This window comes from Topomyia yanbarensis, chromosome 2 (assembly GCF_030247195.1).
Source record: "Topomyia yanbarensis strain Yona2022 chromosome 2, ASM3024719v1, whole genome shotgun sequence".
NCBI classification, from domain to species: Eukaryota; Metazoa; Arthropoda; class Insecta; order Diptera; family Culicidae; genus Topomyia; species Topomyia yanbarensis.
This window is the reverse complement of record NC_080671.1, coordinates 254,682,408-254,706,310: the sequence shown is the minus strand read 5'-3', so window position 1 is coordinate 254,706,310 and position 23,903 is coordinate 254,682,408. Positions and strand designations below refer to the sequence as shown.

At 38.7% G+C, this 23,903-nt stretch overlaps 1 long non-coding RNA gene across 1 annotated transcript; it reads right to left on the bottom strand.

Moving 5' to 3' along the window:
- Window positions 1–12,350: 12,350 nt before the first annotated feature.
- LOC131683081 (uncharacterized) lies at window positions 12,351–12,932 on the bottom strand. Its single transcript, XR_009304352.1, has 2 exons — window positions 12,806–12,932; window positions 12,351–12,744 (listed from the first exon to the last, which is right to left on the bottom strand). It is a non-coding gene; the product is annotated as an uncharacterized LOC131683081 (long non-coding RNA).
- Between the last annotated feature and the right edge of the window lie 10,971 nt (window positions 12,933–23,903).

The window sequence follows — 23,903 nt, the reverse complement described above, 5'->3', positions numbered from 1 at the left end:
TAGCTAGCCGGGTGTTCCGATGATATGATTAGTCAGCTTTGCCACTTTGACGATCTCCTCGCGAACGGCGTAAGGAAGTTTGATTTCCGGACAAAACTTTGGTATTTTGGCAGCTACTTCCCCCTTCTGAATTGCCAGCTCATACGTGGGGGCAATGCAAACCACCTGCAGATAGTTTTTTAACTGATGGACTAAACTGAGCATTGCCAGTACTGGGTCTGGGCGATTATATTCCGTGGCGGACCGGCCAACAGAGTAGGTAGAGCCCACTCCTGAATCTTGGAAGGGGCGTTGAAACCCATCGCATAGACTCCCTGAAAAAAATCCGGTTCCATGTGCAAAGCTTCGAAAGCTTTAACCAACCAACCGGCGAAGAAGAATCCTTTCGTGGCACCTCCAGATCCAGCTTTGATTCTACTAGACCTTAGCGAACATCTTTCATTAGCAAACTTGCATCCGCCGGGCTAAAAGATTAGCCATGGATAATTTTAAAGCTGATACTAAATATTTCGGCAGAAAATATAGAATAGGACGCAAGCAACAATGAGATTCTCTTTGGGGTCTTTCTCTTCTGTTTATTAGTCGGTCGTTTCAATATTTAGTACTCAACTCTTTGCCTAATATTGTAGTAAAAACCAACCTAATCCACCTAGCAGTGAGATGAGACATTTCTTACACATTCAGAACTCTTTTATTATTTTGCAGTTTCTGGTCCTGCACAAATAAGACCTCAAATAAACTGAATAGAATATAGAAAATCAATAAAACGAACCAAATAAAAAAATAAAGCAAAAAATTCAAAACAAAATGTTTTCAAATTGATAAAATGAGTACAATGATTTGTATAAATAAAATTAATAAAATGCGTAAATCAAATTGGATTAGCTCATTAATATGCAATCAAGTTTCTAAAGTTTTCATTCTTTTTTGTTTTATCCTTTTTGTTTTCGTTGTTCTTTTCTTGGCGGCTTCGTTTACGATTATCTGGTATTTCTACTTTATTGATGAACCTTAATTAGTTATCAGGAACCTGGAACGTTCAATTTGTTTTGGAATTTAAAGTTGTCATTTTGGTTACATATTCCCAAAAAAAAAAGATTTTTCTGCAGAATACGTAAATATCCGCAATTTGAAATAGTAAAGTAAGACAAGGTCACATATGCCTTCAAACCTCTTAAACTGAGAGAGACAGGGAAAGAATGGAATTCGTGAACGAGACAGGTCAAAATTTTTTTTTATATTGATGTAAATAGTGTGAAGTTTCTAGGCTATGTCGATAGCACAAAACCATGCATTCAGTAGATAATAATGTACTCTCTTTGAAGTCATCCTTATAGCGTGTATATTGTTTCGTTCGGAATTCTCGTTCAGGAAATATGGATAAATGAGTCCTATACAAACCAATACTACGAAAAAGAAATAGTTCTAATTTTCAGTGTTCATTTGTTGTTACACAGTAATGTGTATGACAAAAATGTAAATCAAACGTTTCAGTACACAGTATATCCAACGCCTCTCTAATAATTGTGACTGAAACATCAATTGATTTACTTAGTATAGAGCAAAAATGGACAACGATAAGTTAGAAGAAACATTGTACTTGTATCCCCCATCGAGAATGGGGTCTTTAGGAGACTTATTTTCCCGGATCTAATTAGTGGATATTTTTGGGCTTTGATCCGTTATTCTTCATAATAGTTCATACCAATGCAATGAATATATTTTCAATAATAGCATTACAAAAAAGATATTCTTACTTTTCACATGACATATTTGAGCATATGATTCATTTAAAATTCAATTCAGATACGAAAAGATTACATAACGCATGTGGAATGTCTCTTATTAAAATTTTCATCTTCAAACATCCCAGTAAATTAAATATTTTTCTAGAGAACCATGAATTTCCTTAATTATAGTGTACATAAAAGCTCTGAATAGAACTGAATTAAATTGGAGTTGATGTAGTTTACGAATTTTGGTCGCCTACCAACTCATAGTTCAACGTTTCGGAGGGATACACCTTTCATTTTGAGGGTGTGAAAATTTGTAAATAGTTATAGTTTTCTCATAATACAATCATTTTGCAAATTTTCTCAGGACTATAAGGTAATTTACTTACCAAGTAGGATGTAATATTAAGCTTTTTTTTCATACACTAAAATGCACAAATCTATTGACAGAGTAACGGCAGACACAAAATAGTATTGTCTTCTCAAACCTCCACAATTACACATGATTGGGCATTAATAAATGTTTCACCTTATCAGAAGATCTTATGACACAACTTAGAAATGGATTGAGAAACAGCAAGAAATATGTGAGTCGTGACAGTTACTAGGAACACTAATGAAGGGAGAGAGTGAGAGTGAGAAAGGGAGAGGGGGCGCGTGAGAAATGGAAAATGATGTTTAGTGCCGTGACCTTATATTTAAAAGTATATTATGCGATATATTGATTTCTTACATCCTTATTATAAATAATGTAAGTAGTAATTTTTACGCCAGGACCAGTATAAACAACCTAAATCTTGCAAAAGAGCTAAAATTTCGCTAGAGCTTTGGGATTCGAAAATACGATTGCTTTCGGTGATGCCGCGAGTATAATTATATGAGAAATCTTTTATCTCACTACTAGGTGAATTACTTGATGTTTTATGTTATGCAACATTTACCTCACGATTGAATGCAACGCCTAATCCAAGGGATAATTACATGAACTCTAGAAAAATTTCACTATGGACGCATAAATTTGTCTTTGAAATGAACTTACATATTTTTTTTATCTTAAATACGTTTATTTAGGCCCAAATGCTTTAGCTTAACGAGGCCGATAAATCATTTTTTTAAATTACATGTCACATGTTAGTGGGGGAAGGGAAAGCCGTATTTAGGGGCGGCTTGCTCCCCTCTTATGTAAGTAAAGGAAAAAGGTAGGAAGTGGGATACATATTGTGTAATTGACATCGTCGTTTGCTGATTGATCATTGTGGCGGATATGCACACTTTGTTGTAGTGTTGTAGTTTCCAGCCTGTAATCGCAGGGGCGAGGGGAGGGTCGATATTTCGGATAATTATTGGCACTCTGATGCTGTCATGATGTTCTCTATATCATCTGCATGTGAGGTATGTCATGATGTTCTGGGTAGACGGTTATCAAGAAGGGTATGCACCGAAGACTCGTGAAGCAATGTCATATTGTAGATGCAGGGATAGGTTGGTGAGATTCTACTGTGAATGAGAGAGGGGAAAATGCATTAAACTTGGACATCAATGGTTTTCAAAAAGATATAGATAAGAAAAATATAGGGGTGGTCACGGCTTGCCAGGACGTCCCGGACTGGCACATAAGGTGATCTACCTCGGGCCCGAAGGGAATCTATTAGTTGGGACCTGGCAACACAGTACTCTGCGCACAGCCAAACAACATGCTCGATGTCGTGATAGCCGTTCTCACAAACACAATGATTACTTTCAGCAAGCCCTATACGACGGAGATGCGCGTCAAACGAGTAATGGTTGGACATGATCCTTGACATCGTACGAATAAAGTCCCGGTTCACATCCAACCCCTTAAACCAAGCATTCGTTGATACCTTCGGGATAATGGAATGTAGCCACCGTCCCAGATGCCCATTGCTCCATGAGGTTTGCCAACTATCGAGCGTCCTCTGACGAGAGATACTGAAAAATTCGTTGAAGCAAATTGGTCTTTCGTAAGTGTCGCCTTCTAATGCGCCCACCTTGGCTAAAGAGTCCGCCTTCTCATTGCCCGCAATAGAACAATGTGACGGGACCCAAACCAAGGTAATCTGGTAAGATTTTTCAGATAAAGCACTCAGATATTCCCGTATTTTCCCCAGGAAATACGGTGAGTGCTTTCCAGGCTTCGCCGCACGGATGGCCTCAATGGAGCTGAGACTATCCGAAACGATGAAGTAATGGTCTGAGGGCAGGGTGTCAATGATCCCGAGAGTATACTGAATGGCAGCTAATTCTGCGACGTAAATTGAAGCAGGATATTCAGCGGAAGAACACCCGCCAGCACTTCGAGACTCATCGTATGGGTCGAGTGCATGCAACCCAAGGCAATACGCAAGCAACGATACTGGATTCGCTCCAGTTTGATGAAGTGTATGTTCGCAGCGGAGCGAAAGCAGAAACATCCGTACTCCAACACTGATAATATCGTTGTTTGGTACAACCTGATTAGATCTCCTGGATGGGCACCCCACCATGTTCCAGTTATTGTACGGAAAAAGTTGATCCTTTGTTGGCACTTCTGTTTCAGATACCTAATGTGACATCCCCAGGTACCTTTAGAGTCGAACCATACCCCGAGATATTTGAATGTTGAAGCCTGAGCAATAGTTTGATCCATTAATTGAAGCTGTAGTTGCGCTGGTTCACGCTTTCTAGAAAATACGACTAGCTCAGTTTTCTCCGTGGAGAACTCGATACCCAGCTGGAGAGCCCAAGCAGACAAATTGTCCAAGGTATCTTGCAGTGGTCCTTGCAAGTCGACGGCTTTAGGACCTGTAATAGAGACCACACCGTCATCTGCAAGCTGCCTTAGCGTGCAGGAATTGACAAGACATTCGTCAATGTCATTCACGTAAAAATTGTAGAGGAGAGGGCTTAGACATGAGCCCTGGGGAAGGCCCATGTAGCTAAATCGTGATGTCGATAAATCGCCATGCGAGAAATGCATTTGTTTTTCAGACAACAGGTTTAGCAAAAAGTTATTTAAAATTGGCGAAAGACCATGCTGATGCAACTTCTCATAAAGAATGTTGATCGAAACTGAATCGAAAGCCCCCTTAATATCCAAGAATACTGATGCCATCTGCTCTTTGTTAGCATATGCCATTTGAATTTCTGTTGAGAGCAACGCAAGGCAATCGTTCGTCCCTTTGCCTTTGCGGAAGCCAAATTGTGTATCTGACAGTAAGCCATTTGTTTCGACCCAATTGTCGAGCCGAAACAGGATCATTTTCTCGAACAACTTCCGGATACAGGACAGCATTGCAATCGGACGATACGAATTGTGGTCGGAGGCTGGTTTTCCTGGATTTTGGATGGCGATGACCCTCACCTGTCTCCAGTCATGTGGGACAATGTTACCCTCAAGAAACCTATTAAATAAATTCAACAAGCGTCTTTTGGCAGAGTCTGGCAGATTCTTCAACAAGTTGAATTTGATTCTATCTGGCCCCGGGGCTTTATTGTTACATGATAAGAGAGCAAGTGAGAACTCCACCATCGTAAACGGTGTTTCGTTCGCGGTATTGTAAGGCGACGCGGCGCGGTAGATTTTCTGTGCCGGGGTGGAATCCGGACAAACCTTCTTGGCGAAATCGAATATTCAACGGTTTGAATATTCCACGCTCTCGTTAGTACTGTTTCGGTTCGCATACGTCGGGCCGTGCCCCAAAGAGTGCTCATCGATGTTTCTCTTGTTAACCCGTCGACAAACCGGCGCCAGTAACTGCGTTTCTTAGCTTTCATTAAATTTTTCATTCGCTTTTCTAATATCGCGTACACTCGGTAACTAGCAACTAACCCGTCGTTCCGGAAGGTTTTATACGCGGCAGCTTTCTCCGCGTACACGTCTGAGCACTCTTTGTCCCACCACGGGTTGGGAGAACGTTTTTGGGTGTTCACGTCGGGTACTCGTTTCGTCTGAGTTTGAATCGCGCTATCGAGAATCGAGTTGGACAAAAACTTATATTCTTCCTCCGGGGGAAGTACCTGTGTTGAATCGATAGTTTTGGATATCTCAGCAGCGTAGCTCTTCCAATCAATGTTTCGTTTGAGGTCATAGGGAACATTGATTGGTTCCGATGGTCTTGAACCAGTGGTGATTGCAATTACAATTGGTAAGTGGTCACTACCGTGGGGATCAGATATTACCTTCCACTTGCAATCTAACCGTAGTGATGTCGAGCATAAAGATATATCCAGTGCACTTGCTTGCGCAGGTGGTCTAGGGATCCGTGTCATTTCCCCTGTGTTCAGAATTGTCATATTGAAGTTGTCACAAAGGTCTTGAATTGTCGAAGATCGATTATCGTCGTATAGACAGCCCCACCCCGTACCGTGAGAGTTAAAGTCTCCAAGAAGCAGGCGGGGCGAGGGAAGGTGTTCAATCACGTTGGAGAATCTTCGATATCCCATCATGGCCCTAGGAGGAATGTAAATAGAAGCAATGCAAAGATCTTTGCCTTTGATTGTTGTTTGACAAGCGACAACTTCAATGCCTGGTGTCGAAGGGAGGTTGATTCGATTGAAGGAGTAACACTTTTTGATCCCTAAAAGTACCCCCCATATGAGTCTTCCCGATCCAAGCGGATAATGTTAAAATCGTGGAAGTTGAGGTTTATATTAGAAGTTAGCCATGTTTCACATAGGGAAAATGCATCACAATGATTGTAATTTAGCAAGTGTTTTAATGAGTCAATTTTGGGGATAAAACTTCTGCAGTTCCACTGTAAAACGGTGATCAGATCCCTGATTTCATCTAATAAGTTGGCCATCGAAGGATACGATCGCTGTAAGGAGGGGCTATTGTTCAGTCAACTGTTTTAAAAATGTTCTTACTGTTGGTAGAATAGCAACCAGCAAGCTTTTCATAGGATCGGTAATGTTGAAAGCTGTGAATATCCAGTCCACAATGTCAGAAAATTTAAGGAATCCCGTTTTAGGTTGAGTTTCTGACTGTAAAATTGGGGCGCTTGGGATTTTTTGGTGCCCCTGGGAGTGCTGGGAACTCCTGGTTGTATCTCAATTTCCCAAAACCAGGAGGTATTATCTTCGGATTTGTACCAGCACTTCCAGTTGATGAATTATTTTTATTTTGTACCCTTGTTTGGGACAACCTAGGGCCCTTACGAGGAAGTTCAGGTGAGTTTTGATTAGGTCTTTTCCTAGAGTTTCCAAGCGGAGCCAAAGAATGCCCCTCGCAAGGGTCGTTAGAGGCGTTATCGTCAGGTGGCAAGAGAGCGAATGGGTTTTCGGAGATAAGTGGAACAGCTCTTTTAAGCATTTCTGCGTAAGAGCGTCTGGAGCGATCTTTGGCGGATCGCTTCAGTTTATCCGCGCGAAGTTTGTACGTTGGGCATGTCAAAAGTGCATGCGGGAATCCGCAATCCCCACAGTAAACACTTCTCAGCGGGCCTACTGCAAGTATCATCCGCATGGCGTTCCCCACATTTACCGCACCGTTGCTTGTTGCTACAGTAGGTGGCCGTGTGACCTAGCTGCTTGCAATTGGAACAATTCATGACCCGCGGTACAAACAGGCGTACAGGTAGACGAGCTCCTCCCACTTCAACGTAGCTCGTAAGTGCAGATCCGGCGAAGGTTACGCGAAACGAGTCTGATGGATAGTAATTACCATCTTCGATGGACTTTGAGTGCAATTGCTTGCACTCCAAAATCTTAACTGATTGAAGGGTCCTTAAAGCGGCCAGCCCCATCATTCATCAGATCATCGATAGTTAGACCCGCATCACTTATCACATCGTCGATCTCCACATCACGAGAAGGGATGTAGACGCGATACTCCAGCGTAAAGAGGCTATTGCTAACGATATCATTGGCCTGTTTCAAGTCAGTAACGACTACGCGCAGTTTATCTGACTGAACCTTTTTAATCTCGGTTACGGCCGAGTAACGTTTTGTCAGCTCCCGTGCAACAGTTATGCTGTTTAACGATTTATTTTTGGGCCGAAAGTATACCACCCAAGGACCAGCGGATCCATCCTGGTAAACCTTGACTCGGGGGGGCTGTGAGACATTGGGGAAAAGTGGGGGAAGTGGATCGACCATAACATTATCTGTCTCAGTATCAGATATACGTTCTTCTTCCCCATAATATTCGTCTTCGGAGGGTGATCCTTCTGTTTGTTCCATTTTGTTGCGGGAGCAACACCCTCGACCGCACTATTTAATTTAAATCAAAAAAAAAATCAAAAACAATAATAAAAAAAAATCGATAAGAAAAGTAAAAAACGAAACACTTCACCAGTTGGTTCCTGACGAGCTAGTAGGTGAATTGATCCTTCGTTTGTTTTATCCGTCACCCGCGTGACCTTCACACAGTAGAGAGCTGATATAGCTCGTCTAAACAAAGCCGTCTTTCAGGCAAGAAACTGTTTAGTAACGCTCTTCACTGCACTACTTTAACCGATATCGCTGGTAATAATTATCACTTGCGGGACTGTTTATTAGTAATGCTTTACTGCAGCCTCTGCCACAGCAAGCACCTTCGTACTACCGAAAAAACTAAGCCACACAGGAGAGAACAAAAAGCACTTGTTTCCCGGTACAAAGTTGGGTTACGAATGTATCGATTTAATGTTGGTTGGCTGATTGCCAGAGCCAGGATGTTGAGACCAGATTAGTTGAGCTAATTTGTAGCATCTGATTGTTCTATGCTATATCTGGTTGTTGTTCCAAAGTGGATCGTTGGCTGCTGGTTCTGCCACTGACAAAAAAACTGCTCCGGCGGCCGCTTTGATCGGGTGTGCTGTAAATAATATTAATTATTTAAATTTAATCACGCTTCCAATAATATTTCTAAACTTACCATTTAAATTCAAAATATTGAATCTCTAAAACTACGAAATTTTGACAGGTTGCGATGAAAAAATACAAAAAATTGCCAATCGTGTTTTTTTGACATTAAAAATGTCTTACTGCACTATCTGGGGCTAGGTGTCATTCTAAAATCTAAACTATCTCCCATGTAACGAAACTATGTAAGGTTTGCACGCTTATAACTCCGATATTACTAGATGGATTTTAATCATTCATACACCAACAGATTCAGAAACACCTAACTTAAATATTGGTAATAATTTAATATCTCCCCAATAAAAGTAGACTTTTAAAAATTGGTAAAATTGAAAAGTTCACGAAAAACGGGAAAATTACCATTCGTGAGGCAGATTTCTCAGACACAGCCGTCATTAGAGGGTAGGTTAGTGGCTCAATCACACACGAAAAGTCATAAATAGAAGCAACGCATGTCCGTTTAAATCAGTTGTTGCTCTTACCCCATACGAGCAACATCTTCTCCGGGCGATGCAATAAGCGCTATCGATTTTTGGCAACGTTGGCATTTGCACACACTCGCACCTAAGTGACTAAACCATATACGGTTAGTTTATAAATAGAAGTGACGCGTACCCGTTTGAATCAGTTTTTGTTCTTTTGTCGAACAGGTAAGATCATGGCTGCAGCGTCTGGGCACTACAATAAGCGGTAGACGCTATGCATTTTCGGCAGCGGTGGCCGTGTGCGGATTTTTCGGGTACCAGCACGGTGTCACAGAATGATTTGCAAAGTGGGTGGGTGGGGTGGTTTGGATTTAATTCAATACGGTGTGTGCTGCTTAAGAGTGTTGCGTTTGAAAAAAATATATTTATTTTTATGCATGCGTGTGCGTTGTAACTTGTTAATCCATGTTTACGGCGCTTTGAAGCTGCGTAGGGTAAAGAGCCTATTGGTTTTCATATGTTTCATATTTCGGTTGTTTTTTTTTCAGTAAGGCATCTGACAACGTGCTTCTGTAGTTATTGCACTGTTCAGCAGCGTAGTATTTTATATAGGAGAGTACACTCAGGTTTTTTTACGCGGATTATGAAATTTACGCGGTTTTCATTAACGCGTTTTTTTGAAATTTACGCGGTTTTCATTTACACGGCCTGTATCCCCTGCGTGAAAAAATCTGAGTGTAATTGCATCGGAATCAATCACATTCCCAGCAGAACTTTTTGTTTTCTAATTTCAAACACTTTTGTTTCGTACTGCACACAACGGAAAATTTTAAAACAGAACTTACCGTCCCAGCAGCAGTTTAAGCGGCTGTTCTTTTTCGATTCAAATTCAAGCCATGTCTTAAGTGTTACTGGTCTTAAAATTGTTTTCCCAGTTTATCCAGTCAGAGTATCTGTCCTACCCTATGTATTTAAAACACAGTTCTAATTGCGTTTTAAAGTATTCAACAAATAGAATGGTTTAGTATACTAATTTAAATTTTAAAATAAATCTGCTTTAAATTATGAAACAAACCGCTGTACTGAAGATATAATTATGTCAGTCCTATTACCACATAAAACACCTATATAACATAAAACGCTGCAGAATTGGTTTAATAATACAATGATTACACTACAGAGTTATAACACGTTTTAATAATTAGCAACAAGAAAAATGTCACCAAGATAGCATAAAAACCCGTTTTAACTGGTAGTGCGAACGTTTCATAACAATGTAATTTATCAAATAATTTCATTTGTTCCACCACCAATCGATCAAGAAATACTTAAACTTAAGATTGTTTACTTAAGTTCATTAGTACATTATTGATAATTTAAATGGAAAATGGGTGGAGATAGCGTAGTTGGTAAATCGATTGCCTTGTACGCAGATCACCTGGGTTCAAATCCCAACCCCGCACATAGGGTTAGAGATTTTTCTAAAGAGATTTCTCTAACCCGACAAAGAGGCGAATGACCCTAAGGTTAAAACCTCTATAATCAAAATAAAAAAAATGGAAAATGAAATTTCATATTTCATGGAGAATCTTTATATTTCCGTTGGCAGGCATGGGCTTCCTCATCACAGTTCTCAATATGGAACTTTTCTTTTGAATATATTTTCTGGACAGACCAGCCTATTTTTACTAGATGGATCAGCCAAATAATGCCAATCACATAGTGAGATACTTGATTAATTGTAATAATAGATTACCGTTAAATGACCTTCAATAAATTATGTTTTAATGAGGAGGGTATATAACAAATTGTAACATATGAAAACAGGCGAGTGAGCAAGAACGTGAGTCGATATGTGTGATAGATAAAATCTCATTTGCACGCTCTTGAAAAAAGCTACATTTTTAATGTCACCGTGGTCGTGTCCTGTACACAACCCTTTAATTTTTTATATTTTTTCATTGCAACCTGTCAAAATTTCGCGAGCCTCCGTGCGAAATAATGCCTCTGATCATTATTTCGCAAGGAAAAAGTTTGCCTTGGTGACAGCGCATAGAAAGCAGCGCCGTCTCGCGGAAGTATTATGAAACTTATCGTTTGTTGAACCGTATCTCGGCTAACTGTATTTTTCGTTATCGTTTTCGCGAGAGCTGCGTACCGCTTACGAAATGGATACGAAAATTTTTTTCGCGAGCATTTCGCGACGTTTTTTATGCATAGGTTTTGTATAGGAAATTTCATTTCGCAAGAGGTGCATACTCAGCTTATACTGGTAAATATATGTGAGTAGATAATGAATCCGAAAATTAGTATTATTTTGTAATTTTAATTGTAGGCAATTAACCCATTATATCCCAGGGGTTTCAAAAAGTGAGCCAAATGCAGTGATATCTTCAATTCCATCAAAAAATGTATCAAAGATTATGGGAAAAATAAAATCGCCGCTTAAAATGGTTTTGAGAATGAAAATATCTCGTGCAAAAAATTTCGTACGATTAAACAAAAACAACAAATTTTAAGTTGGTTCACATATTTCTTCGGATTTTCCGATAGACAACACTTCTTTTATACCTGTGGGAACGTTTTGTCACATAATGGAATTATTAGAACGAATTCCAACAATAAAATCTAACTAAATGTATTGCTTACTTTTCAGCCGCCATTTGTCCCTACTATGGACGGTTCAAAAATGTAAATAAAATTACAAAAAATGGCAGCAGTCTTTTTAACATATTTCATATGAGGTGTAAAGATCCCGTTAGAGCAATAATAAAGCAGTTAGATGCCAAAATTCTACAGTAAATACTCGTTAAACGATGGATAGTTCTGCGTATGAAATTTCATACGCTAGGATATAATGGGTTAAGGGCGATTAAATGGCGCGTTCCGTGGACGACTTAAAGGCGGGTTGGACGGCAAAAAAAATTACGGCGGCAAATCGCCTAAATGTTGCATTTGAAATAGCCCCCAAAGTGCCAGCAATTTGCTGGCAAATTGAAGGGCAATTAGCGCATCCGAGTTGGCAAATGGCCCCCCGTTAGCCAGCAACTTGCCCTTTTTAACTGGGCACCTGTCACTCTGTGCAGTACACGCCACCGAAAAACTACCTAAAATTCAGTACTTTTGACTCAAACCGTGTTGAAGGCAAAGAGAATAGGGAAAGAGACGAAGAGTGAAAATAAGTCAAGACGGCAACACTCCCTTTATGATGATTTTAACACTATAATTTTGGCAACCGCTTCCACAGGCAGCACTTTAAATGACTCCTATTATATTTTGAAAACAAACCGTACGTCGATCGTTGGATTTGTTTATCAAAAGATGTGCATTTCGAAACAAAGAGATGGAATATTTTTAAAGCTTGTTTTTACTCATACATATACTCTAGAATGCACCTTACAATCCCAATTGAACTAAATTCTGACGAAAACTCAAATTTCTTTTTTGATAGATGTACAATACTTATCTCCTCTAACTCAGGCATGAGTAATGTTTATTTACATTGCACGATTGGTCTGCTCAATAAGGCTTCACACTATTGAGTTCTTTGCGACTGGTCTCACGAACACTCATGAAGTTTCCTGGTTGAAAACAATCCCATTTACTTTTGCCGTCTTTGTTTATTATTTTCCACCAGCTTGTAATGTAGTGTTTGTGTCATGTGGCGTGTACGTACATGAGCCGTAGAAAAGTCTATTCGTCTCTTTCCCTATCCTCTTTGGTTGAAGGTAGTTTCCATTTAACTACGGAAAAAATAATAGCTCAACCTTGAGTTTAATTTACTTAAATTTAAGTTGAATTTACCTAATTTTGAGTATACCCCAAACAACTTAAAAGTACCTTACTGCACGGAAGACCTCGACCTGAGTCGAATCTTTCGTTTTGATTTTGACAACACTAATAAGTGCGAAAGCGACGCACAGCTCAAAAGTACCTAAATTTAAGTTAAAAGAACTTATTCTGTAGGTTATTTAACGGTTGCGTGTAGAGCATGCCAGTCAAAAAGGGCAAGTTGCAGGCTGACGGTGTGCTATTTGCCAACTCGCATGCGCTAATTACCCTTCAATTTGCCAGCAAATTGCTGGCAATTAGGGGGCTATTTTAAATGCAACATTTGGGCGATTTGCCGCCGTCATCCCACTTTCTGCTGAGGCATGATGGCTAATGAAATTTTGATTTCGTCCGCCATGGCTAGTAAACGGCGGGCGAACGTATTAGCGCAGCCCGCTTTTGGGACTTGTATTTTTTTTTCATCGACGGCTGACACTTAGCCGTTTTCGCGATTTTTTCGGGACTTGTGTTTTTTCGGGACATAGTTTTTTTTTCGATTTTTTGTTATGGGACTTTAAGGTATTTTACTGGAGATGTACAGCAGTGAATTTCGGTGCAAACTAAATTGTATCCACTGATTATTGCATTCGTTTGTCATTTGCTTTGCTCTCAAATATTCACCTTGAGGAATTGTGATCTAGTACCCGGAGGGTGGACTGTTCCACCGCGGTGCTTCGTACATCAGCAACCCTCGCTGGAGGTGCTGCACGATGTATTGTGGAAATTTCTCGTTTCATGCCTTTTTGTCCGTTGAGTAATATTGCGTAGAAAGTGTTAGGTTTGTTCCAATGCCAAGAGAAACTTGAAGTACTCCGGAGGAAACAATGAGAAAATCGTTCCTGTAGTCTCTTCTTTCTCTTGATAATTATCTAGTTTAGAAAGTGAAAGATGTCCAATTTTAATTAGGTTTTTAGCCAAAAGAATATATTTCAATCTAAATAAACCGAATCCGAGAGCGTAAATGTGAAATTTTCAACCGTAGTTAAATAAACTGAAAAAATAAGTTGTGCTTAATAACAGTCTTAACAATAGCAGTTCTTTAACAAGTGAGCTAACACGGCGGAGCTAGTGTGATGCGGCCTGGTCGCATACCCGAGGCGAAGGATCCGAAGCGGCGCAAAGCCGCTGAGGATCCGCCGAACGAGAAATTGATTAACCCGTTGCTGGAATTTGCAAGCAAACCTGTGATCATCTCGTTTGTCCGGTTTACTTAAACATAAGGGTTATAGGTAGTTTAAAGCCGACTGAGCGGCAGCGAAGTCTGACAATACACCAGAATACGGTGTGGGGTAGCCACATTAGTCAACCGATTACTGACTAATATGGATATGCCACATCACTTTCTGGTGTACGAGCTTTCAACTAACTATAGCCCCTATGTTTGAGTAAACCTGTCAAGCGAGAGGATCACAGGTTTGCTTGCAATTCCAGCAACGGGTTGATCAATTCCTCGTCCGGCGGATTCTCAGTGGCTTTGCGCCTCTTCGGATCCTTCGCCTCGGGTATGCGACCAAGCCACATCACACTAGCTCCACTGTATAAGCTCACTTGTTTAAGCACTGTTATTGTTATGAGTGTTATTAATCACAGCTTATTTTTTCAGTTTATTGAATATTGGTTAAAAATTTCATATTTCCGCTCTCGGATTCGGTTTATTCAGGCCAAAATACACCCTATTGGCAAAAAACCTCATTGAAAATGGACCTCTATCACTATAGTCACTAAACTAGACAATTACTTTTCTCTTTTTTCTTCTTCTGCTAGCAAACCGGAGTAAAAAGGAGTAAGTATGTTTTGCTCCGGAGCAACTTTCGTTTACTGCAACAATCCTAATATTTTCTTTGTCCTAGTCAAGGTGAAGGGTTTCATGTACAATTGTGAAATAGTTTATCAGAAATGTCAGGAGGAAAAGCTTCCTAATATTGCATAGTACTCTCCGCTTCAAGGCAAATCAAACGATAAGAAGATTTGTCACACATGTGATGAAGTATTTGTAAGTGTTAAGTAGCATCACTTAATTAAAGAGAATCTAAACCTAATACATACTCATTGCCAGGTACTTATGCAAATGACTATCAGAACCAATCCCAATTATAGCGACTTTCTTAAATTCCATACTCACGTATTCTACTCAAATGCGTACATAGAAACTCGGCAAAAAAATTTAAGAATCTAAAAATTTGGAAATTTTAAATTCAATAAATTTAAAAATTTGGAAATATTAAGTTTCATAAATTTAAAAATATGTGAATCTAAAAATTTACCGATTCAAAAATTTTGAGATTTGAAAATTTATTAATTTGAAAACCTAAAAATTTAGAGATGCGAAAATTTGAGGATTGGAAAAATTTACATGTTTAGAAATTTAAAAACTTAGGAATTCAAAAATTTTAAAATCTTGGAATGTAAAAATTTAACTATTCAAAGTTTTGAAATTAAATATTTTTTTTAAATTTAAACGTTTAGAAATTTAAAGATTTTAATGTTTAAAATTTCGAAACTTAATTTTTTTGAAATTTTTGAATTTAAAGGTAATTTTAAAAACAAAGATTTAAAAGTTAGGAAAAATCAAAATTGAAAAGAATTTGAAGATAAAAAAAAAAAATATGAGTAAAAAAATCCAAAAATACAAAAAAAATTTAATTTAAAAAGTTTAAGGATACTAAAAATTTAAAAATTCAAGGATCTCAAAATTTATATATTCAAAAATTTAAAAATTTTAAGATTTAAAGATTGAGAAACCTAAAAGTTTTAAAAATTTAATAGTTTAAGCATCTAAAAATTTAAATATTTAATAAATAAAAGATTTAAATATTAAAGAATGCAAAAATGTAGATTTAAAAACAAAAATTTAAGAAATTTGAATATCAAAATATTTTGAAATTTCGAGATTTTAATATTAAAAAACCGATTTAATCCACCTAGCAGTGAGATGAGACATTTCTTACACATTTCACTATTGGATTAGTTTGCAGAACTCACGAGAAGTAGGCACCCAACTAGAGGTGGGATGAAAACAGTTTCTAGTCTTGCACGAATAAAATCTCGAATAAACTGAATAAATTATAGAAATCAACAAAACGACCGAAATAAAAAAGTAAAGCAAAAAATGAAACAATAGGTTTTTAAATTCATAAAATGAGTAGAAAAATTAATGTAAATCAAAATTATAATATACACGAATCAAATTAGATTAGGTTATTACATAAAAATTAAGATTATATTTAGAAATAGTTATAAGATTAATAGAATAAATTGACTCATACTAACAAATTGAATGAAATAAAACGAATGAAATGCATAAAATTAAAAATATGAATAAAATGAATCAAATGAATCAAATGCATCAAATGAATCAAATGAATTAAATGAATCAAATGAATCACACGAATCAAATGAATCAAATGAAGCAAATGAATCAAATGAATCAAATGATTCAAATGAATCAAGCAAATCAAATGAATCAAACGAATCAAATGAATCAAATGAATTAAATGAATCAAATGAACCACACGAATCAAATGAATCAAATAAATCAAATGAATCAAATGAATCATATGAATCAAATGAATTACATGAATCACGTGAATCAAATTGATCAAATTAATCAAATGAATCAAATGAAACAAATTGATTGAATTCATCCAGTGAATACAATGAATCAAATTAATGAAATGGATCAAATGAATAAAAAGAATGGATGAACAAAATGAATAAAGTAAAAAATAAATGAAATACATAAATAAAACAAACGAATCAAATAAACAAAATGAGCTGAAGTGGTAAAATGAATAAAAAGAAGAAAATGAGCACAATTAAATGCATTCATTTAAATGAAAAATTGAACAATGGTAAAAGGTTATAAATTAATATAAAGAAATAAATTGAATCAAATGAATTATTTGGATGAAATGATTAAAACTGAAAAAGTAGTCAGATTATTAAAATGAAGAAACTGAACAAAATGAATAAACTGGAAAAAATGAATAAAATTCATACAATGAAAACAATGAATAAAATAAGTTAAATGAATGATATGAGTAAAATGCACAAAAAGAATAAACTGATCAGAGTGAATCCAAAGAATGAAACGAATAAAATAAGTAAAATGAACGCAGATGAACAAAACGAATAAAAAGATGCTGAATGAAATAACTAAAATGAAATGGTCATATATTTGAAGCTAAAAATATTTTTGAATAAAGAAAATGAATAAACCGGATTGTACGAATTTGAGAACCATTGCATCAGAAAGTTTTGAAATGTTTTTGAAAAATCCCATCTTCTGAGAAAAGGCTAATAAATATGCAATGGACTTTCTAGGGCTTGCATCCTTTTTGGTTTTATTCTTTTTGTTTTCATGCTTCTTTACTTGATGGCGTCGTTTTAAGATTATCTGGTGTTTCTACTTTATTGTTGGACCTTAATTAGTTATCAGGAACCTGGAACATTCAATTTGTTTTGGATTTTGAAGTTTACTTTTTGGTCACATATTCCCGAAAAAAAGATTTATGTACAGAATAGAATTTACTGGTCCAGTATTTTAACGCGCAATTGAATATAGTAAAGTTAGACAAGGTCACATGTGCTTTCAAGCCCCTTGAACAGAGAACGACAGGGAGAATGCGATTCGTGAATGAGACAGGTAGATATTTCAAAGTTTTTATTTGCATTGAAGTAAATAGTGTGAAATGTCTAGGCTATGTCGATAGCATAAAAGCCGTGCATTCAGTTGATTACAATGCAGTCTCTTTCCATTCATCCTTTTAGCTTTCATATTGTTTCGTTCGGAATTCTCGTGCAGGAAATATGGATAAATAAGTCCTATACAGACCAATACTGTGAAAAAGAAATGGTTCAAACTACTCAGTATATCCAGATATGGACGACGATAAGTTAGAAGACACATTGTAGTTGCATCCCCTATCGAGAGTGGGTACTTTGGGAGACTTCTTTTCCTGTAACTAATTTGTGGATATTTTTGGTCTTTGATCCGTTATTTTTCATGAAAGTTCGTACCAATACAACAAATGTGCAGCTGATACAACTCATGGTTCATTCTCCTGCGCAACGTTCCGTCTTCCATCTGCACGCCACCATAGATGGTACGCAACACCTTTCGTTCGAAAACTCCAAGGGCGCGTTGGTCCTCCACGAGCATAGTCCAGGTCTCGTGGCCGTAGAAGACCACCGATCTAATCAGCGTCTTGAATATAATCAACTTCGTGCGGCGGCGAATTTTGTTCGTCCGGAGCGTCCTCTGGAGTACAAAGTAGGCACGATTTCCCGCTAATATCCGTCTCTGGATTTCTCTGCTGTTATCATTGTCGTCGGTTACCAGTGAGCCCAAATACATGAATTCGTCGACCATCTCGATTTCGTCACCGTCGATCCGAACTCGGGATGGGAGGTTCACATTGTCGTCTCTAGAACCTCTTCCTCTCATGTATTTTGTCTTCGAAACGTTGATGGCAAGTCCAATCCTGCTGGCTTCAGCTTTCAGTCTTTGAGCATATATTTCATTCAAAATTCAATAGAGATACGAATAGTTTAAATATCGCACGTGGAATGTCTATTTTTACCATTTTTTTGTTAACCATTTTTGTTAACCTATTGAGTCAATTTGTCAACAGTTTTTTCGGCATTTAATTAGCAAGGGGCTGGAAGGTGAAGTATATTTTTCAATATTTAGAGCCATAGTACTCAAGGGAGAGCAAGGTGTTGAAGGGAGAAAGTTTAGAAAAGCGTGGAAGGATCATATATGCAAGCTTAGAGCTCACCGGTGACTTAACCTTTTGTCTGCTACCGTAGGAGTCAGGGTCTTTTGGCATTAGAAATGCGAATCACCTGAGTCTACGGCATGTCCGGACAAGCGTAAAGTAACTTGTTACTTCATGCTGTCGGAACCGACTGTCGCTTTCTATTTGTGTGCAATATTTTGCAGTTAATATTGCATTGTTTGAAAGTTATTTGCAAAAAACCTGCTGTGTTTTGACAAAATCGCCCATATCTCAGAAAGTAAACAACATATCGAAAATCAAAAATAATAGTGTCAAATGGCAACGTTAGGCCTTTCATTTGAAACTAATTTCATTAAGATCGGTTCAACCATTGCTGGGATAATTACATGACATTTTGTACATACATACATACACACACACACACATACAGACATTGTCAAATAAGAATTTAAAAATTTAAGAATTAATAGTTTAAAGCATTAAAAATTCATAAATTTCAATATTTAAAAATTTAATAATTAAGGAAATTTTAAATTTAAAAATTCAAAAATTTTAAAATGTGAACATGTAAAAAAAAATTCAAAAATTTAAAAAGTTAATAGTTTAATAATTTAAAAATTTAAACGCTTCAAATCTTGAAAATTTAAGCATTTATAAATATAAAAATTTGTGAACATTTTATCAGGAATTTAAAAATTTAAGAAAAAATATTTAAAAGTTGGTTGGTTGGTTTGTTTTATTAAAGAGGTTTTACACTGCACGTGCATTCGCCTTTTTTCTTATAGAAAGATGGATACAGAGAGGAGGAAACTGTTTTACATTTGGTAATAATTATTTACATTAATTTGTATAAATTTATGTCACGAAGAAACTGGATTAGTCGTTCTTCGGCTTCCGGGTCGTTGCATAATATTTCTCGAATCGATGTTGACAATGTGTTATCTTGTCGGTGTGCGTCGTATATGGGGCATTCAACTAGAATATGTTCTACGGTTAACGAGGTCCTACAGTTGTCGCACTCTTGTCGAGGTCCAAGGCCCATGAAGTGTCGATGGGTGATTCTGGTATGTCCTGTCCTAAGACGCGAAAGTATTCGTTGTTCTGTTCGATTTTCTCTATCTTCCCATTTTGTTGTGTATGCTTGATTTTCCTTGTGAAATGGTGATTGGTTTGATGCCAATGATTTTCCCAAGAGATAATGATCTGTGCGTCGATCCATTTTTTTGCATCTTGGCATGGTAGACTGCCTTTCCACAGTTGCCTATTGCTGCTACGGTTGGCTAGTTGATCTGCTTTTTCGTTGCCAATTATGCCACAGTGGCCTGGTATCCATACGAATGTAATGTCATGACGATTTTCTATTTTCCTTTCCAGTGTTTGAATTAATGTATGTTTCGATTTTCCAGACTCCAGGGCAGATAGTGCACTGGCGGAGTCTGTAAAGATTACTGTTTCTTTGATCTCATCAGATGATATCATATCCACTGCTGTAATTAAGGCGGCTGTTTCGGCCGTAAAGACAGAGCACCTACTGTCCAGTTATTTTGAGATGGTTCGGTTATTACTATATACTCCATATCCAGTTCCTATTTCGCTTTTCGATCCGTCAGTATAGAGTTACTGATGCCTGGAGTACCGTTGTGCAATTAGTTGGTTGAAGTGAGTAATTACTTTTGCTGGGTTATCACCGGCCCTAACTCGCATTTTCATTCTCCAATCAATACGTGGTTTCAAAACAGTCCATCTTCGTTCTCTTAATCGCTGCATTTTTGAGATTTTCGGGATGGTGCAACCTGCTCCTTCAGTGAGGATTTTGTCTGTAATGTTCCTTAGATATGGGTTGTCAGTGTTGGTCTTTTCCAAGATTCCAGCTGTTTTTTTAGCTAGGACCTGTGTTGCTTTGTAGGAGAAGGGTAGATTTCCTGACTCTGCCATCACAGACAATATGGGGGTACTTTTCATGTGGCCTGATGCGCGCCGAATGGTTTCATTATATACAGGTGCTAGAGTGCTGATCATCACCGGGAAGGCACTAAAGGTTATTTCTATCCCATAAAGAAGTTTGGATGTGATGATGCTCGGTCCTCTTTTCACAATCAGATTTCGGTTGCAAATTTTGTGTCTACTACTTATCGTTTTGATCAGTCTTATTCGACTATAGCAGTTTTCTTTAATTTGCTTGAAGTGTTGTTGGAAAGAAAGCCGACGATCCAAAACTATACCTAGAACTCCTATTTTTTCTTTGTTTGGGATGGTTATTCCACTTAGTGTGACAGGACGTTTCCAGTATTGATGTCGCGTCTCACAACAATGTAGGATTGCGCATTTCTCAGCAGCAATATCATTCCCTATGCTGTTAGCCCATCTACCGATCGCTCGAATTGCTGCTTGTAGCTTGATCCTGTTTCTGGCAAAGGTAGATCCAGTTGTTACTATTAAGATGTCATCTGCAAATAGCAAGACATGTGCATTTTTTGGGAGATTTTTAAATATGCTGACGGCGATCAGCGAAAGCAGCGGAGTTGGACTTACAGGTGAGTTAATCCTTTTTCCCTTTTCAGGTACGGCAGATGCAGGTAAGTGATGTTGGTACAGGTGTGACGGACTTTCGGCAGGAACGGCGGCTCAAACAGCAGGTAAGTTAAACTAAATTTTCTTATTTCAGCTTTTCTTCACTTAACTACATATTCTTCATATAACTTCAGAATAAAATAACTTATAACTTCTAATATAAACTTTGTGAAAAATACTCTCTATGACATCGGATGACACTGACGTTTCACTCAACAGTCGGGCAAGAAGGTTGCCCAATGCTGTCATTGCTCCTTTTATAGTCCATACATCCTGCAGGATTTTTTGAGTCTGCTGCCACTGTCTTAGGCGATTGAAAGGCACAGTGGACAGATCGACATCAGGAACGGCCTTCAATGCTGACCCCGTCAAGAAGTGTCCTGGTGTTAGTGGGTTGTAGTCCGAAGGATCGTCACTGAGAGGCACGATTGGTCTCGAATTGAGGCAGGATTCAATTTGCGCTAATAGTGTTTCCATGTCGTCATGAGCTAGTGAACGGTTTCCCAAAACTCGAACAAAATGTTTCTGTGCCGATTGAATTGCAGCCTCCCATAAGCCGCCAAAATGTGAAGCTTTAGGTGGGTTGAAGTGCCATTTGATTCCGGTTTCCTTGCACTCCTGGAAAATTGCTTGCTGATGTTCTTTGCTGCGAATGAGAGTTTTTAGTTCGTTAGCAGCTCCAACAAAATTTCTACCATTGTCGCTGTATAGGTTGGAACACAATCCACGACGAGCAACGAAACGTCTAAGTGCTTGTATGAATTTTTGAGTGCTGAGGTCTGCCACCAGTTCCAGGTGCACAGCCTTTGTGCAGAAACATATAAAAACGGCTACGTAAGCCTTCCGCGCAGCGGCTCGACGGTGAGGTGGCTGTAACAGTATCGGACCCCAGTAGTCAACACCAGTTGCTGAAAACGGTCGAGAGGCGATGATACGTTTCGCTGGTAGTTCAGCCATGAACTGTTCGATTAGTTTTGGACGAGCTCTGACACAAACAACACACTTGTGGACAATTTTGCGTGCCAAGTTCCTGGCTCCTATAATCCAATACCGGAGACGTAGAATGCTGACTAGCAGCTGGGGAGCGGCATGAAGGTGTCGCTCATGATAACTTCTTACCAGTAGAGTTGACAAATGATGGGATGACGGTAAGATAATTTGATGTTTCGCGTCGTAGGGTTGCTGGGACTGATTTATCCTTCCTCCAATTCGCATCAGGCGCTCAGGGGATGATAGCATGGGATGAAACCATTTGATTCGTGATTTCGTGGAAACTGGCATTGATTTTTCGATTAACCGCCATTCTTCCACAAATGATTGCTGCTGAACGAGTCTAATTAAATTTGTTTCTGCTTCTTGTGTTTCGTTTACAGTAACGCAGGTGTTCTCTGGTCGATTTTCCTTTGCGAGTTGGCAGTTTCTAGGAAATCTAAGACAATATGCGACGATCCGCAGCATTCGTTGATATTGGGAGAATCTACTGACGAGCTGGTCGGGTTCCACCGGTGCTACTGTGCAACTTACTTTGCGCGCCTCAATGGATGCTTTAGGATCCTCAATTGCAAATGGACATTGTATGGGCCATTCGTTTTCATCAAGGTGCAACCAGGTTGTTCCCTGCCACCAGTTGACACATTCTAGGAGTGTCTCTGCTGTCATTCCTCGTGATAGATGGTCGGCAGGATTTTCCTTCCCTGCTACATGTCGCCAGGTGCAATTCACCGTTGCTTGTTGGATTTTGGAAACACGATTTGCTACGAAGGTGGTCCATGTTGTGGGTGGTGATTTGAGCCAGCTAAGTACCGTAGTTGAGTCCACCCAGAAGAATGTTTGGACTGGTAGTTGTAGAGATTCGACGACCCCTTCATAAAGTTGTGCCGCTAGTAAGGCCCCACACAGTTCCAATCGTGGGATGGTTTGTTGCTTGAGTGGTGCAACCTTTGATTTAGTTGTTAGCAGGGCGACCTTGACGGTGCCTGCTGAATTTGTTGACCGTACATACACACATGCCCCGTAGGCACGTTCCGAAGCATCAGAAAACAAATGCAGTTGAATCGATGTTGGATTTGGGCATAGCACGCAGCGCTCGATGCTCAGTTCGTTCAAAAGTGTAAGTTGAGATTGGTATGCGATCCATCGTTCTATCATCGCCTTCGGCAGTACCTGATCCCATCCCCAGGAGTGTCCATTTTCGTTCTTCATCGTCCATAGTGCTTGCATGTAAAGTTTCGCCGTTGTAACAACCGGACCTACCAATCCAAGTGGGTCAAATAATTGAGCAATTTGTGAGAGTGCAATTCGTTTGATGAGTGAGGTGGTTGTATCTGAACTGGGTAGTTGGATTCAGTTCGCAGTACATCTGAAGCCGGTTCCCAATGCAAGCCAAGTGTTTTGATGCATTGATCACGATGGAAATCGACGGATGGTTGGAGCGGGCGATTTTCATTCGGGATGCCTTCTAGAACAGCTTCCTCGTTCGATGCCCATTTACGCAACTCGAATCTGCCCTTCGCTAGGAGAATTTCTAGATGCTTCCGTAGTGTTGTAGCTTCATTAATGTTTCGCGCGCCAGTGAACAAGTCGTCTACGTAAAAGTCCTTTTCGAGTACAGCAGTTGCTTCAGGGAAATTAGTTCGTTCGTCTTCGGCTAGTTGTTTTAACAATCGTGTGGCTAGGAAAGGGGCGCTGGCCGTTCCGTAAGTAACGGTTTTGAGTTCAAATGTGTCGATGGGTGCGTCAGTTGAATTTCGCCAAACAAT